The sequence below is a fragment of the Anser brachyrhynchus genome (genome assembly GCF_964034855.1).
Source record: "Anser brachyrhynchus genome assembly, chromosome: 4".
Taxonomy (NCBI): Eukaryota; Metazoa; Chordata; class Aves; order Anseriformes; family Anatidae; genus Anser; species Anser brachyrhynchus.
This window is the reverse complement of record NC_137698.1, coordinates 65,717,602-65,732,978: the sequence shown is the minus strand read 5'-3', so window position 1 is coordinate 65,732,978 and position 15,377 is coordinate 65,717,602. Positions and strand designations below refer to the sequence as shown.

General features: G+C 39.3%; 1 long non-coding RNA gene across 1 annotated transcript; it reads left to right on the top strand.

Moving 5' to 3' along the window:
* Positions 1-1,826: 1,826 nt before the first annotated feature.
* Positions 1,827-11,247, top strand: LOC308194557. The gene is made up of 3 exons (XR_013950663.1): positions 1,827-2,837; positions 8,011-8,142; positions 11,067-11,247. It is a non-coding gene; the product is annotated as an uncharacterized lncRNA (long non-coding RNA).
* The last annotated feature ends 4,130 nt before the right edge of the window (positions 11,248-15,377 follow it).

The window sequence follows — 15,377 nt, the reverse complement described above, 5'->3', positions numbered from 1 at the left end:
AAACTACCTAGTCTACTTTTCTATGCTGTACATACATATATATCCTTTAAAAAAATAAAAATTAAAAAAAAAATCCAGTGATGATATCCTTCCTTTTCTCTACCCATTTAATGGAGACATTCTCAGGATTATTCAGTCCATCATGTGCTTTGAGATCCTCAGTTCACAAAGAAATATAGTTACTCATTTGCAATTCATACAACATTTAATAAGATTCCCCCATGTTCCTAGAGTGATGAAATCAAAAGTAATATTAAACACCCCTCAGACAACAAAATGCCACCCCGAAGACTCTGAGGGGACCTCCTCTGAAACTCCATGATGGTTAGTAGATTGACAATTCCAAAGGCACAACTTGTTTCAGACTGTGGTACCTGCCAGAAGGCTTGGTCCGTTCATAAGACTCCTCCGAGAACTTTTAAAGGCCAGCAGCTCTCTCCCTAGTGCCTTCCAGAAGAAGATGACAGAGTACAGCTTTTTCAAAATGGTGTGTTTCAGATCAGAACATGAATTTGACTTCATCTTCCTTGTTTACAGAGTCGTCCAACACAGAGGACTTTGAGGCACTGCCAGGCAGGCTGTTCCTACAGGGAATATTGCGCTACGGGGGCATGCATATGTGGAGCACTGCTGGCATGGTGTGGACGGGACCAATGAGTGTGTCTCTGCGTGGCCTTGGTGTTAACCAACTTGTTCTGTCAGAAGGCTTATGTCACTCCTTAAAAGTGAATATTGATAACCATGCTGGAAAAGCCATGGGTTTGTTGGTAGAACATCAAACACCCCATGTGAATCCCAGCCAGGATGGATCAACTTTTGCTGACATATTTCTTGGCACAGGGCAGGATGCTGCCCTTCACACAGCAGACCCTTCATCGTTGAGGCCCTGAAGTGTGTACAGAGAAGAGCTACAAAGCTGGTGAAGGGTCTGGAACACAAGTCCTATGAGGAAGAGCTGAGGGAACTGGGGTTGTTTAGTCTGGAGAAGAGGAGGCTCAGGGGAGACCTTATTGGTCTCTACAGCTACCTGAAAGGAAGGTGTGGGGAGCTGGGGGTTGGCCTCTTCTCGCAGGTAACTAGCGATAGGACTAGAGGGAATGGCCTCAAGTTGTGACAGGAGAGTTTCAGGTTGGAAATAGGAGACATTTCTTCTCAGAGCAGTCAGGCATTGGAATGGGTTGCCCAGGGAGGTGGTGGAGTCACTGTCCCTGGGGGCGTTCAAGGAAAGGTTGGATGTGGTGCTTAGGGACATGGTTTAGTGCGTGAGATTGGTGTTAGGGGGATGGTTGGACCAGATGATCTTGGAGGTCTTTTCCAAGCTTCATGATTCTGTGGTTCTATGATCTCACGTACAGGCCGCAGGCCCGGCAGTGCGGGTGAGGCCCCGGCCCCGGCCCTGTACTCACTCCCAAGCGGGCGGGAGCCGCAGGGCCGGCACTGCGGTGCTGGGCTGTCGGGCCGCCTCCGAGCCTGAAGCCAACCAGAGGTCGCATGAAAGCCGGACTTGCACAAATAAATATTTTGTGTAGCTGTTATGATTATTGTCGGTAACTGTCCCCATTGTTCGGGCGCGGGAATTCCTTTGGTCTCATAAATACTAAACGAAGTCCTCCCCTCCCCCCTTTAACTGTCAGATAATTACACAGTTGGCTTTAGAGTTTAACTTGTCAAAGGAGTTTCATTACTTTGTTCCTTTTGGGCAGCTTCCACTATTGTGCTTTCTGAACACTAAACAGAACCTATATTAACTGTCAGTTAATTACACACCGTTTTTCTTCAGTATTTACCAGTCAAAGGGGCAGGTAGGCTGCAATCCTATCATCTCAATCACTGTCTCTGCTCACAAAAGAATCAATAAAGATGAGTCACTTAGTGTCACCCAGTGTCTGATACTCAAAGCCACCCATTCCTAATTGCCTTTAGAGATGGATGATAATACAAACTTTGAAGTGATAATCAGCCTAATGAGTGGCCTTGCTGAGAGGGTAGATCATGTGTCAGAACAGTTTGCAGATGCTTACAGGCAAACAAAGCCAGCTTTCCTTTTGGAGCTGGGAGGACCATGGCGAGTCTGGTACCCAGAGGCCAGCACAATGGCAGAGACTGGAGCCCAGCAGGACGCTGCAGCCTGCTGATCACAACCGACTCCATCCATCTTGCTCTTTGCCTTTAATCAGCACAGTCAGAACAAGTCCTCCAGATCCCTGCATGTTCATGCTGGATGTTTAGGCAATAACTGTGCAAAAGATAAATTCTCTGATTCTGAGTCGCTGGATTTAAATAATAGTGATTGGACTTGATGGGTAATGGCCGGGGATCCCGGCTAAAACTACCGAATAAATGTAATTAAATACAATCGGGTGCAGTCAGCCAGGCAAAGGCAGAGACCATAAAAGGCTCATTCAGACAGCAATGAAAACAAACAACGTCAGCAACAAAAACAAAACCAGTGTTTGGTTTGCTAATAAGAGCATGATCCGACGCCTGATCTACACTCAGGTTTTGCACCCAACAATTTGACCAAATCAGTAAGTTTTAAAAAGCAGCAACAAACAAACAAGAAGACAAATAAATTTGTTATAATCCCTTAGTCTGGGTGCAGTTATTATAACATTTTCTTTTCAAAGTAGTTAAACTGTCATAAATTCAGTCAAGTGTGAACAGATAAGCTATGACCATGCTTGTAGGAATACAACAGTCTCTGTAAAAGGGGGGTCTTGATTTAACAATCCTTTGCCAATTTAGCTAACTTTTGCCACGGACTGACCGGACATGATTTAAAAATCATCTCACACAAAGACTGATCATCTGTAGGATTGCAGCAATTTGACTTCAAGGTATAAATGAAACATATGAATGTGTATAAGTGGACTGGTTAACAGCTTTAGCAATTTAGACTTCACAATTAAAAAAAAAAAATATTTTGGGACCAAATGCTAAAATCTGTATTTACTTTCTTAAAACTATTTTTTACTGAGTCACTAAGTCAGGGACAGAAACGTAGTGAAAAAGCTTACCAAGGACTTCAGGATTTGACACTGCTTTAATAAGAAGCTGTCAGAGGTCTCTAATATTTTGCAGTCACCTATTTTGCTTGTAAAACCTGTCATGCAAATAACGAATTACTGAAAGAAAATGAATGAGAAACAGAACAATAAACTTGTCCTAAAAGCAAACAAATCCACTGAAATAAAAAGTAAGATTATTTCTGCCTTTAAAAAAGACCACAGAATTATGCCCTTTTGGGATAAAACCAGAGTCAGATTTACATATTTTCACCAGCTTTACATCTGCCTTGCTTCCTACCTTCAAATCAGTGAGAAAATTGCAATCTTTAAGATATGAATAGACAGAAAAATAACTTTTTTTTTTTTTTCGAGTTTATATATGAATATAACAGAAGTACAACTGGAAAGGTTTTAGAGTTCTCTGACTGTATTTTTATTTTCATTTTTAGGTAGTGTTCTCTAATAAGTGATGCCGAGTAATATTTTCTGTATGTTCATGTAGACCTATGTCTTCATGATCTGTGCTACATTTAGTATCTGTAATTAGCCCAATGAACACTGTCTGAAACTGAATTCACAATAAGAAGATAGTTTGGTTCTTTTGGTAAAAAAAATTGACTTCACGAATGGGCTCCAGAGACTTGTGTTCACCAGTGCTCGTATGCTGCCGGCCATCATACAGAATACCTACAGTTTCTGAATTCATAAAGCTGGAAGCACATGGAATCACAGAATATCTGAGTTGGAAGGGATCCACAAGGATCGAGTCCAACTCCTATGTCCAACTCCACATGTCCTCTACTGCTATGCTGTCAGTCCCACAGTAGCCCTACAGCTCTTCAGGGTTACCTCAGTGGCAGCTGTGAAGGACACAGAGTTTTCCATGCAGTGAGGCTGTGGGCTTGTTCCCAACAGGCCCACAGCCCCTTCATCTCTGCCTGCAAAGAACTAATGAGAACTAATCTTCTCTAACAATGCTACTGTGGGTTTTCTGAGAAGTAGTTTTGAGCTTCATCTTTATTCTTACCTGGGAAATCAGCTGGGAAAGAACACCTCAGCTACACTAAACTAATATTCTTCTCCATGGAAAATTCTAGCTCACAGTTAGATTTCTTCTACAGATAATATTCCTTTAAAATCATACCCATTTATAGTTCATATGATTTAAACTAGATTTTAAGTAATAAAGTAACTAGTATTTTTTTTAAATATCACTGAATAACTTCATATGCATATGCATAGGACTATATGCATACCAGAAGTTCATTCTAATTTAGTTAAACACAAATGTAATTACAAGCATACAAGTCTAAATATGTCCTTTCAAGCACAAAATATTGCTATCATTGCATATCTTATCACTTACAATCACAGTCAAGAAATCTACTGGAGCTCTAAAGTGTGTTGAAGAAAGGGAAAGCTTACCTGTGCTCAGACCTATAGACATGAAGCTGATAATTCATGATTAGTTAATGGAAAAGTGTTGACATATAAATTGTGGTTGCAAGCTTAAGCAAGTATGCTGTGGGCAACTCTGGGTGGGAAATGGAAAGGGACAATGAACAGAATAACTGGGTTTGGTGATGCATGATAGCTGATGTCCACTCAAGTAAACTTGGTCCAAAATTTGGATTGTAGCTGGGGATGTTAAAATCCATGTGACATGATGTACTGCAAGGAATTTACTAACTGCTTTTAAAACAAAGCAAATAAGACTTTTAATGTATCTCTGAAATCTACTCAGTTGATATTAACCCTAGGATATGAGTTTACTATTTTGATATATCTCCTGTTATTATACCTTGTATTCACAGAGGTTTTCTCGTGCTCAGATACCAATCAAATAATCTGTCTGATAGATTTCCCTACATGTAAAGCCCTAAGAAAGGGAATTAAAACTATGATTTTCAAAATAATTTTATTTTTGGATGAGCTCAGTTTAAGCACCTTAAAAAGATATGGCTATCAATAGATTTTGGGTTTAGCACATCCTAAAAATGTCTTAAATTTTATACTTAGAAGCAGGGGCAGCCATAATTGCTAGACATCTTTGAAAATCACAAGTGTGGTTTTTCCATCAGTTCATGCCACTCTTACATTGGGTCATTGCTGAAAAAAGGGAATCCTAACTTCCTTCTGTTTATGAACTCTCACTGCATTATTTATGCTGGCACTCAAGAGATCAAGAGCAAGCCAATCTGCTGGAAGCATAACCCAACAAAATATACAAGGTAATCTGGCTGACTGGGCAGCCACACAAGTGGCAGTGGCAGCACATGGGCAAAGGCTGCCAGGGCCAGCCTATGGCTTCATTCTCTGCAGGCTGATATTTAATCTAAATGGGGGAGAGTGACTTTGGCAAACTGTAGTTACACATCCCTTAAGAAAATACCATTTATATACATAAATAAATTAGAAGATAAACATAATTTAAAATAAATAAATAAAGAATATAAAGAATAAATACTTCATATTAGAGCAAGAGGAAAGCAGAAGAGGAAAATACTGGAAAGTTTGTAAAAGAACATAAATTAGGTATGCTCTTGTGTTAAGCTTTTGATTTACATATTGAGATCTACAGCAAGAATGGGTTTGAACCAGTATCTCCAAGCTCTGTTTCAAACAAGTAGCTCCAAGTGTTTTACAAATATCTAAAGAATCCCCTAAAACTTACCGCGAGGTAGCAAAAGTTTATCGGGAACTAGTCACTTGCCAGCAAAAGGCAGTACATCTGGAGGAAAACACAGCAAGGGCAATAAAACCTAGCAACATGATCAATAATGGAAACCACAGGAAGACATTAAGATGGTTCAATACAGTTACTGGAGATGAATTTTGGCCAAGGCATGATGGTGTACAATCCTTTTTCCAGTCTCAACCCTATTAACAATTGCAGTGAAACTGGTAATGACAAACAGGAACTGGAATCTCTTTTTGTGTCATCTGAGACATATCTCCAGAGTAGGAAAGAAGCTTGTTTTAAAAATAGCTAGTCCTCTATTTACTCCCTCTGAGCCAGTATAAATTTTACCAATGATTTTAATTGGACCAGATCTTCCGTGTGCTACTGAATAAATTACCAAACCCACTTCCTACTTTTCTTGGAAATGTCTCCATTTCCCATATTCATCCAGTCCAACTCTTCTCTGAGCTACAGCTCTGTTAAGTCTTGCAAACCACTGGGGCAGAAGAGAACTGTGCAACTTTGCAGCAAATTTTGAACATTTTCTTTAATACATGCAGTAGGGTAGCATAATTTTAAGCAAATCAATTATATAGCAAAAGTCACACAAAATCAAATGTAGCTTTTCCAAAATCTTTTTATTTATTTATTTTTTTAAAAGCACAGTATACGATCACTGATGTTAAAATGCAGCCTGATTAAGCACTGGGCTGTATTGCCTTCCTTCTCATTGAATTCAAAATGAATAAGCTCAGCCTGGGTATTTGAGAATTCATCGCTGCTAAGACATATTCTGGCAGGTCAACACAAGCATTATTCATAGGCCTCAATTCAGTCTGTCATCTGAAATGAAAGAGAGCCTTTCTTTAAAAAGCTAAAATCCATCTTTAATTTGTTATCCTAGTTACTGTATCAAAAACTGTTTTAAAATAAATACTAAAAATGAGAGCAAGCTGATGAGCAGCTGAAGCAGTAAAATAATGTGGAAGTGGACTGCAGGGCCACCAAATCCATGCTCCAGCTATTGCAGGCAGCCAGCTCATGTAGTCCTTTTCATAAATACATCAAACTCTATCTTAAAAGTAGCTGGTTTTATTTCTTCAGTTACTTCTATTGCGCAGTTATTTGTATTTCTTCCAGTTTGAGTTACAGATTCATAGATTATAAAGCCAGAGGGGACCACTGTGATCATCAAGTTTGACCTCCCATATAACATAATCTGTAGGATTGCCCTGGATTCATTTAAGAAGCCAGTGATTTTGCAGCCATCAGGTTATTGGTGAAAGGGCACAAAAACTGTGGTATCAGTGTTAGACTGATGGGATTAATCAGCTCATGTTAGCACACTGATTATCATATAGTAAAGGGAAATGTTTCAAAAGAATGCTCCAGTCTGAAATGTAAAGTGAAATCATTTGGACTTCCAGAGAGGTCATGGTTGAAATATCACAAAACTTTCTTTACTCAAAGCAGATGCTTATTAAGATTAATTTAGTGTGAAAAGTGAACCAGAATGCATATAAAAGACAATGCCTCCTCAATTATGTAATAGGACACCTCCTCATTATATTGTGTTCACTGAAGATGATGGTATTTTCCTAAGGGATGTATAACTACAGTTTGCCAAAGTCTCTCTCCCCCCATTTTAGATTAAATATCAGACTGCAGAGAATGAAGCCAAGTGAACAGAAACAAGAGAACCCACATAAACATCAATTTAAATGAAAAAGAAAACGCCCATTATGGGTGTTTTCTAAATATACATGTTCAAAATAGAAAGTTACACTGACGCCAGGATACAAATACAATAAAAATTACTAGCATTTAATATTAACAAAAATACCTCTTTACTACACTTGTACATGGATTGAAATGACAGACAACCTATAAGTGTAGATAGTAATGTAAATTCTCGCATAACTAGAACATCTTTTCTTTCTTGCCACCTTTTCTTCTTGTCTCTTTCTGTGAGCTCCCTCCAGTGTTCTCAAGTAAGTATTGTATCAATTTATTTTGGTGTATTCCAGTTTTATCACGTGAAGTACCATGACCAGAAAGATAGCATTCATGTTACCTAAAACCAGCTGCCTCAAAACTAGATGCCTTGTCTAAGCAGAAAGTCTACGCTAAACTAGACTGTGAAGATAGGCACTGCTAGGAGATAGATGCATCTCACCCACCACATGTCCCTTAGAAAGAGTGGCCCACTTTGCCAAGAGGACTACGGGCTCTAGAGGTGCCTAGAGAATTAGCTGAGACTGTGTACCGACTTTAAAAGATAGTTAAAGAGTCTGAATTCTTTCCTTCTCTTCCCCTTAGGGGCTAACAAGAAGAATTTCTGCTATAAACTTGCCATTAATTATTTGCAAAAGACAGACAACCAGAACAGCCCGGATGCTGACTCTCAGTCAACAACATGAAAAGTACAAGTTGTGTCTAAGACCCTAACAGGTAAGATAAATTCTGTATAGCAATAATAATGCCTTTGTACAGGTCTAAGCTGAAAGGCCAAGGGGGTATGTATGATTATACCCAGGCATAAAACATTCAGGGACACTGAATCCAGTACACTGTGGACATACTAGCCTCCTTGGAGCCAGCTGCTATGAAGGCTGTAAAGATGTCATGGTGCTCTGACACCTATTTAGATCAAATTTAAATCCTAACAAGATGAGCAAGAGTAGAGTCAGACGTTGTGTTTTCTGTGCCTCTTCTCTGGCTTCGTGGAGCCACTAAACTGAGCTGAAATAAATGAGAGTAAAATTATTCTCCATAAGGCTAGTCTGCCTGGTTCATTTATGCTGGTTTAATTTGGGGTCTGTTTACTGACAGAATAAACCAACATAAGCTGGGGCTGTTACAGTGTCTTTCTACCCTTTGGTCCTTAAGCTGTTCTCACCCTTCCCTTGTGCTTACAAGTTACGCTAGTGCTTTGTGTAACTGGGCCATGAAAAGTTCGGTTGACTGCAGTGTCGATTAATTTGTTATCTTTACTGGTGCTTTATTTATTGTGAAAGCCAGTGTGACAAGCCACTGTACTGCTAATCTGCATGATATTTAGCAGATAGTGAGGCATTGCCCAACCTCAGAAATGTCAGAACAGAGCTATGGAATGACTCCAGTCCTTCGTGGTTCTGGCAAAGACTTTGCAGGATCTCTAGTGACGTATGCTGGGCCTGATTCAAATCCCAACGACGGAAATGTCTTTAATCGGGCTCGCTGTTATTTCTGACCCTATAAACATGGGGAGCACTCAGGCAAAGGTATTGTTTGTCTGACTTATCGGTTGGTCATTGCATCAAATGAAACAGAATGGAAATCCTAGTTTGATTTTTACTCTTACTTTTAAAGCACTCAGCGTAAATTCAAGCCCATCCAGTCATCATGGTTCATTATGTATGCACCAGGATTTGAGTTTCTTATGAGAAAATTTAATATAATTGGTCTATATTTCAAAATTGTCTAGCTTATGCCATTGTCTGTAAACAGCTTCAGTCTTTCCCTTTCCTTGTCTCTCCTCTGTGTAAATAGTTCTTTAAAAAAGTTTTTCCGGCAGTTTTATTTTTCTACCCTATTGTCACTTTTGTTCTACCCATCCTCTTGTAAGGGCCACCCACCAACACTTATGCGTGTTACTAACACGAAATCAGTGGAAGAACTGTACTTTGTTTCAAGTTCATCCTAATATTTTATAGCATATTTTTTCTTCTCCATTTTTATAAAGGGGTTAGAATTTTAGGAAGTAGCTAGGTTGATTTAACTGCTAAATCCATGAATCATGACAAATAATTTGAATTTGGATTGTACTATGGGGATCTCCTGTATCTGTGCCACTTTTCATCCTTCATAGTAGGATAGCTCCTGAAACATTTCAGCCTCTCTCTGACTTTTTTCACAGTGCATATCAACATTATTTTTCATGTGAAATTTCGAAAGGATCTCTTGCATTTATACTTCTAGTTCTGCTCACTGCCAGTAACTCAGAGCCTGTGGGACAATATGAGCATCCCACATACACAATATTTATTGCATATATATTTTCAAGCCAAATCCCCTTGAGTCCAATATGGTGGACAGTGTTGTTGAAAATCTGTTGTGTATTTGTGGTATCCCATTTCTGAGGCAACACAGGTTGACAGCCACATATGCAGTTGTTGGGAATATTCATTCTCTTCCCTACCTACATTAAATTATACTTGTGCTAAGATTCCTTTGTGTTGCCTGCTGATCAGTTTGGAAGGGTTTGTCTACTCAGGGAAGATTACGAGCAGCAAACTAGTTTGTGAATGTACTATGCACTAAACCAAGCTGTACCTAAAACATCCGGACATTCCTGGGCTTAGCCAAAGCTGCCTCTTACATTCATCAGTGCCATACAGAGCGTGTTCAAAGGGCTCACTCAGTCTCAAGTGGGTTATCGTGGGTTATCGCCATGTGTGTTTTCGCAGTTCTTAAAATCCTCTCTTCGGCTACCTGCAGTTGTCTATGCCCTGATCCAGAACCTTCGGTCCCCAGTGTTTTTTTTTTTTCCCATTAATTTTTGTTCCCAACTTGTATTTATTGTAAGATTTGAATTGCTTGGTGTAGACCTTATCTACATCTCTTCCATTTTCAACTGACCTCTAAGCTCATTATGTTTCTTTTCTCATTCTTAAATTCCTGTTCTTCCTACTGCCATCATTTCTCCAAGGAAAGGCTCTCCAGATAGCAGTATAACAAACTATAGAATATGGAAGTCTGCCAGCGTTGCAGGGCTAACAACAAAGAGATGCACAAGATTCTTGTACATAGAATTACTCTGAGTATATGCTTAACTATTTTTTTCAGGATTTCCAAAACCAGTAGTTTTGGAAGATCTGAATACATTTTTCATGCATGAAATGTTTTCCTCAAAAATGCGTTATGGTTTTACATGCATGCTACCCTTGGGGAACCAAATACAACATTTTCAAGACACATAAAAATAATAGCTTGGGGTAGTGACAGTGCAAGCCTTCCTGTATTATCTTACTAATATTTTAGTGACTGCTCTCAAAGTTCAGTTCACTGAGGAAAATTAAAAGGTAATCCAGCTGTTTCATCATCTTTTACGATTATCCAAGCACAAGAGAGACAATGCCTGTTGTTATCATATATTTATCAATGTTAAACAAATCTTTTTTATTGCTCTTTCTTTTCGCCTGGTAGACAACACATTGCTTTGTTCCTAATTGTAGAGGCTGAGTTTTTTCAACTTCTTAGATGAATGTTGACTGATATTTTTGAAAAACGAAGTAAGAACAGTGTGACTTTGTGAGTCTCTGCAGTAGTGTCATACAGAATTCAGTAGACTGAACTTCTTTGTTTAAGTGCCAGCTTTATTATTTTTCTTACAGAGCTTCGTAGAAGAAACCATACAGTTTGCAAGAATCTGTGAGGGTATGGAAGGTTCTCAAAGGAGACAGGCCATATATTCCTATGCAAGAGTACGGCTCCCAGAGGTTTGGAACAAACTAAAATCTCTACAGCAAAATTTAAGACAAAGAACGTAGTGTTTCTATTGACTTCTTCCAAGCATAGGTGCTGGTTGTGGTAAATAATTGCTGTAGGTATTACTTGCTTTATTTGTTTTAATTATGGCAGTCATAATGATGAGATTTAGATGCCCAGTTGTCATGGCAGAGCCAGGTCCAGCTGCTCCCTTAGGGATGGGGAGCCAAGTGGACACCACGGCCTGCAGGGTGGGGCCTCACCAGCCGGAGCCTGTCCCACTGCCCCAGGGTGAGGGAGCAGGGTGGCCAGGGGGACCCCCAGCCCAGGGCATCAGACACCTTTCTGGGGACAGGGACAAGCCAAGGCCAGGCTAGGATAGCATCCTTCAGTGCCACTGTGGAATGGTGGTCCTGGGAGGTTGAAATAAGGTTTTGGGCCATCAGCAGCATGGGGGAAGGCCCTAGAGGAGCCTGGGCAGGGCCACTGTTGAGTCCTGGCACCTGAAAGTCACTGAAAATAAGTTATATATAAAAAAAACATGAATGGGATTCAGATCTTATTAGAAGCTAGGTTCCTAATTACCTTTGGGGAATCCAACCTATCTGGACCTGACCTTGGTTCTAGGTTTCTTTTTAGCTATCATTGCTTTGGATCCACTAACTGTCCAAGTTAGATGATAATCTGCTTAAAACACCAGGAGTGACTAGAGTTGTTAGTTACAGAAATACATCTGCTGTAGCTACTGCTGATGATGAATCAGTCAAGAAGCAGGAGTAATAATGACACCAATAAAACAATATACACTGTACTATAAAATCAAAAGCTTTGGGGAATGAGAATGGATCTACAAGTTTACAACTTCAGTTGTGAGCACTGAACTGAATATCCTACCTTCTGAAGTTGTCTGCTTTGGAAAATAACATTAATTTAGGTGCATAGGTTAAGTATGGTAACATGTATCATGGTTTTGGGCAACTGGCTGCAGGTGGCCCTGCTTGAGAAGGGGAGTTGGACCAGATGACCTCTAGAGGTCCCTTCCAACCTCAACCATTCTGTGATTCTGTGAAGTATATAACCCAAGTTGTTCTTTTTTATTGACACCTTGTCTATAAGTTTTTTTTTTTTTTTTTCTGGTGAAGACCTACAATTTTCTTCACTTAGAATTTAATCTGCTTTTTACATACAATGTTCTAAGGCAGTGACAGTATTTTAATTTACGTAAGGAAGATTTGGCCCTCCTGAGCATTCCTTCTGCATGCAAAAGCCAGCTCTTTACCATCTCCATACTTCAAGCTTAATTGCATCAAGCACACACATACATACACCTATCATTTGATGATGTAGTTTGGATAGAATATACTATGTTAGGAGTTAAATTACAACTAAAAAATGTTTTTTATATATGATATCACTAGGAACTAAATATGCCTTTAAACAATACGAAAATTGAGTTAACATTTTTTTCCTGAATTTGTGTTGTTAGACATCATATATTCTGATATATTTTAAGAAAAAAAAGTATACTTTCAACGATGGTTGGTTATTTTTCTTTTTTTTTTTTTTTTTGAGTGTGTGAATTTTGATGTGATGGTCTAGTTTCAAGAGGAATAACAGAACCTTCGTGTTACTGCCAATGGAATTGGTTTGGGGCAGTCAGTATTTGTTTCCACAGACATTAAAACTCGTGAATAACCCTGCAGTTCATATCCATTCTTTCCACAGAACTTTGCACCATTGTATACAGTCAGCATACTTTCTTTGTACAGGTTGTACTGTCTCCCAATCCTACTTTTAAATACCAAGAAAAGATTTCTTCACACATCCACAAATTTATTATATTTACTTTGATGTTTAGCCAATAAGCATGCATGCTATTGGCTTGAAAGTTTAAACAATCATCAAATACAGCTTCTCCCCTCTCGATTTGTCTCGATTACAGATGTGCACTGTAAGCAAATTGCCTTCCTTTTGATATCTTGTTTAGTTTGTAACACTGCCATCACAGAAAGAAAGTTACTGTTTTTATGCCAGAAAAAATATGAAATGTATAAAATGGACAGCATAGAGTTTTCTATTGTCTGTTCCAAATTAGGACCTCTGTAACTGGAGTGCATTGTAAGGGATAGAGTTCAGGAGCTTTGTCCCATTTTTTTATTTCTCACACAGGCAGAACTTACTAATTGAGGAGTTACCTGTCTCTGAGTGGGGATGAACCCCACTAGCTCCTGTTTAACGGGCATTTTAATTGATAACTGCAGGGGAGCCTTGGCCTCCTTTCCACTGGCGGGGTTGCCCAGGTTATTTTACTGGCATTTAAACAGATACACGCTGAAACCTGATGATCAGCATACTGTCCTCACACTGCAAATAAAACTGTAGTATTTTGCAAACTCCTAATTCCTCCTGTTCCAGACATATGTCTGCTGAAGCATGACTGAGTGCACAGTGCATCCGTTCCTACAGATTTACCTGTGTTGCTTATGGTGGCACTGTAGCCCTTTGTGCGTGTTTTGGAATTTTACTCCAACCTTAAAATCTTAAATTTCAAGGTTAGTCTATTAGCAATTACAGGAAGCTCCAGCATATACTATTGAAACCTATCTGCTCCAAAGTAAGCTTTAAACTTTCAAAACAAGGTGGTTGTGGAAGTGCAAATAACTACTGAGTAGATGCAGTTACTGTATACAGGAAGCTAGGATCAAGTTCAAATAAAAGCTCCGGGCACCACTTCTTAGCAACTGATTTGAAAGTAATTGAAATCTTCAAAGCTATCTATTTATCTCTACAGCAGAGGCCTGGGTATTATATACCTAATGAGTTAGACCATTTGAGCAACCTTCTTTCACATTGAAAAGGTGTTTTAACTTTTTTCTGTACCAGACGAACTGTTCAGTCCATTTCTGACAGATGAGATCAGCCATATGGAATTTTAATACTGTGTTTCTTTTAAAATGTGTCTCTGCTTATTTCCTTGTGCCTGAATAATTTAAGAGCATTGAGGTTCACAATTGGTTGTGCAATTCTCCTATTTCTGTTTTGGGGTGGTTTTCAGTAACTACTGGTCACACACATACTGTTATTTGTGGACACAAAGCACAAATAAATAGATAAAAGTAGAAATAAAGACACAATCATGTTCCCAAAGAATTTTAAGCCAAGGTCCTGATCTGATAAAAGCTTTATGTGCTTAACTGTATGCGCCTTGTGTGTCTCCACTGACCTCAGTGGGAGTATTCACAGTAATCAGTGTGGTTCAGTATGTGTATAAATCTTTGCAAAGTTGGGAGGTGAACTATAGTAAGTCTGTTAAAATTTATTTTGTTTTAATGTATTGAAGTTTCTTTTTTTCTTTCTTTCTTTTTTTTTTTTTCATCCAAAGACACACAGAGTATTCCAGTTATTTTTAAGTACCTAAATTTCTTTCGAAAATGAGTAAACTATAACCTGATATAGGCACTGGTAAGCTGTTGTTTCTAAAACCAGGAACATAAGATGAAGTTCAAAATTTCAAAATAGCATTCATATTCCTTCAGTTTAAATGTGAAATAACAACAACACCTAAATAGCAAAAATGTATAGATTCTTTTCCAACATCCACTTAAATGGGAATACTTCAAAGGAGTGTAAATGTTAACTTCATTAGATGTAAGAACAAGCTCTATAGTGAAATATGCACAAAACCAGGGAGGTTAATTTTGTCACCTACATTTTCAGGAACATATTACTCTGGCCCATGTTGTGAATGTCTTATTTCTACTGGCACAAAGTTACCTATGCAAGTGTCTATGAAGTAATGTGTTTGTGGTGTGAGGCATAGTTACCCTAAGGATGGCAGAATCACAGCATATGAAAACTGCTCTAACAGGTATCCATCATCAATGGCATGACATTCAGCTAAGGCGAATGCCAAGTTCTGCAGCTGGGATGGAGTAATGTTGGACATAGGTACATAGGTACATAGGAAGGCATGTCCTGTGTGGAGCGGGGAGGACACTTGGGTTGTCTGGTCTGGAGAAAAGGCGGCTCGGAGGAGACCCCACTGCTCTCCACAACTTCCTGAGGAGAGGAAGGCGAGAAGGATGTGCTGATCTCTGCCCCATGTTACCCGATGACAGAACAGGAGGCAACGGCAACGAGCTGTGCCAGGGGAGGTCCGGGCTGGAAGGTAAGAAACATTTCTTTACCATGAGGGTGGTCAAACACTGGAACAGGCT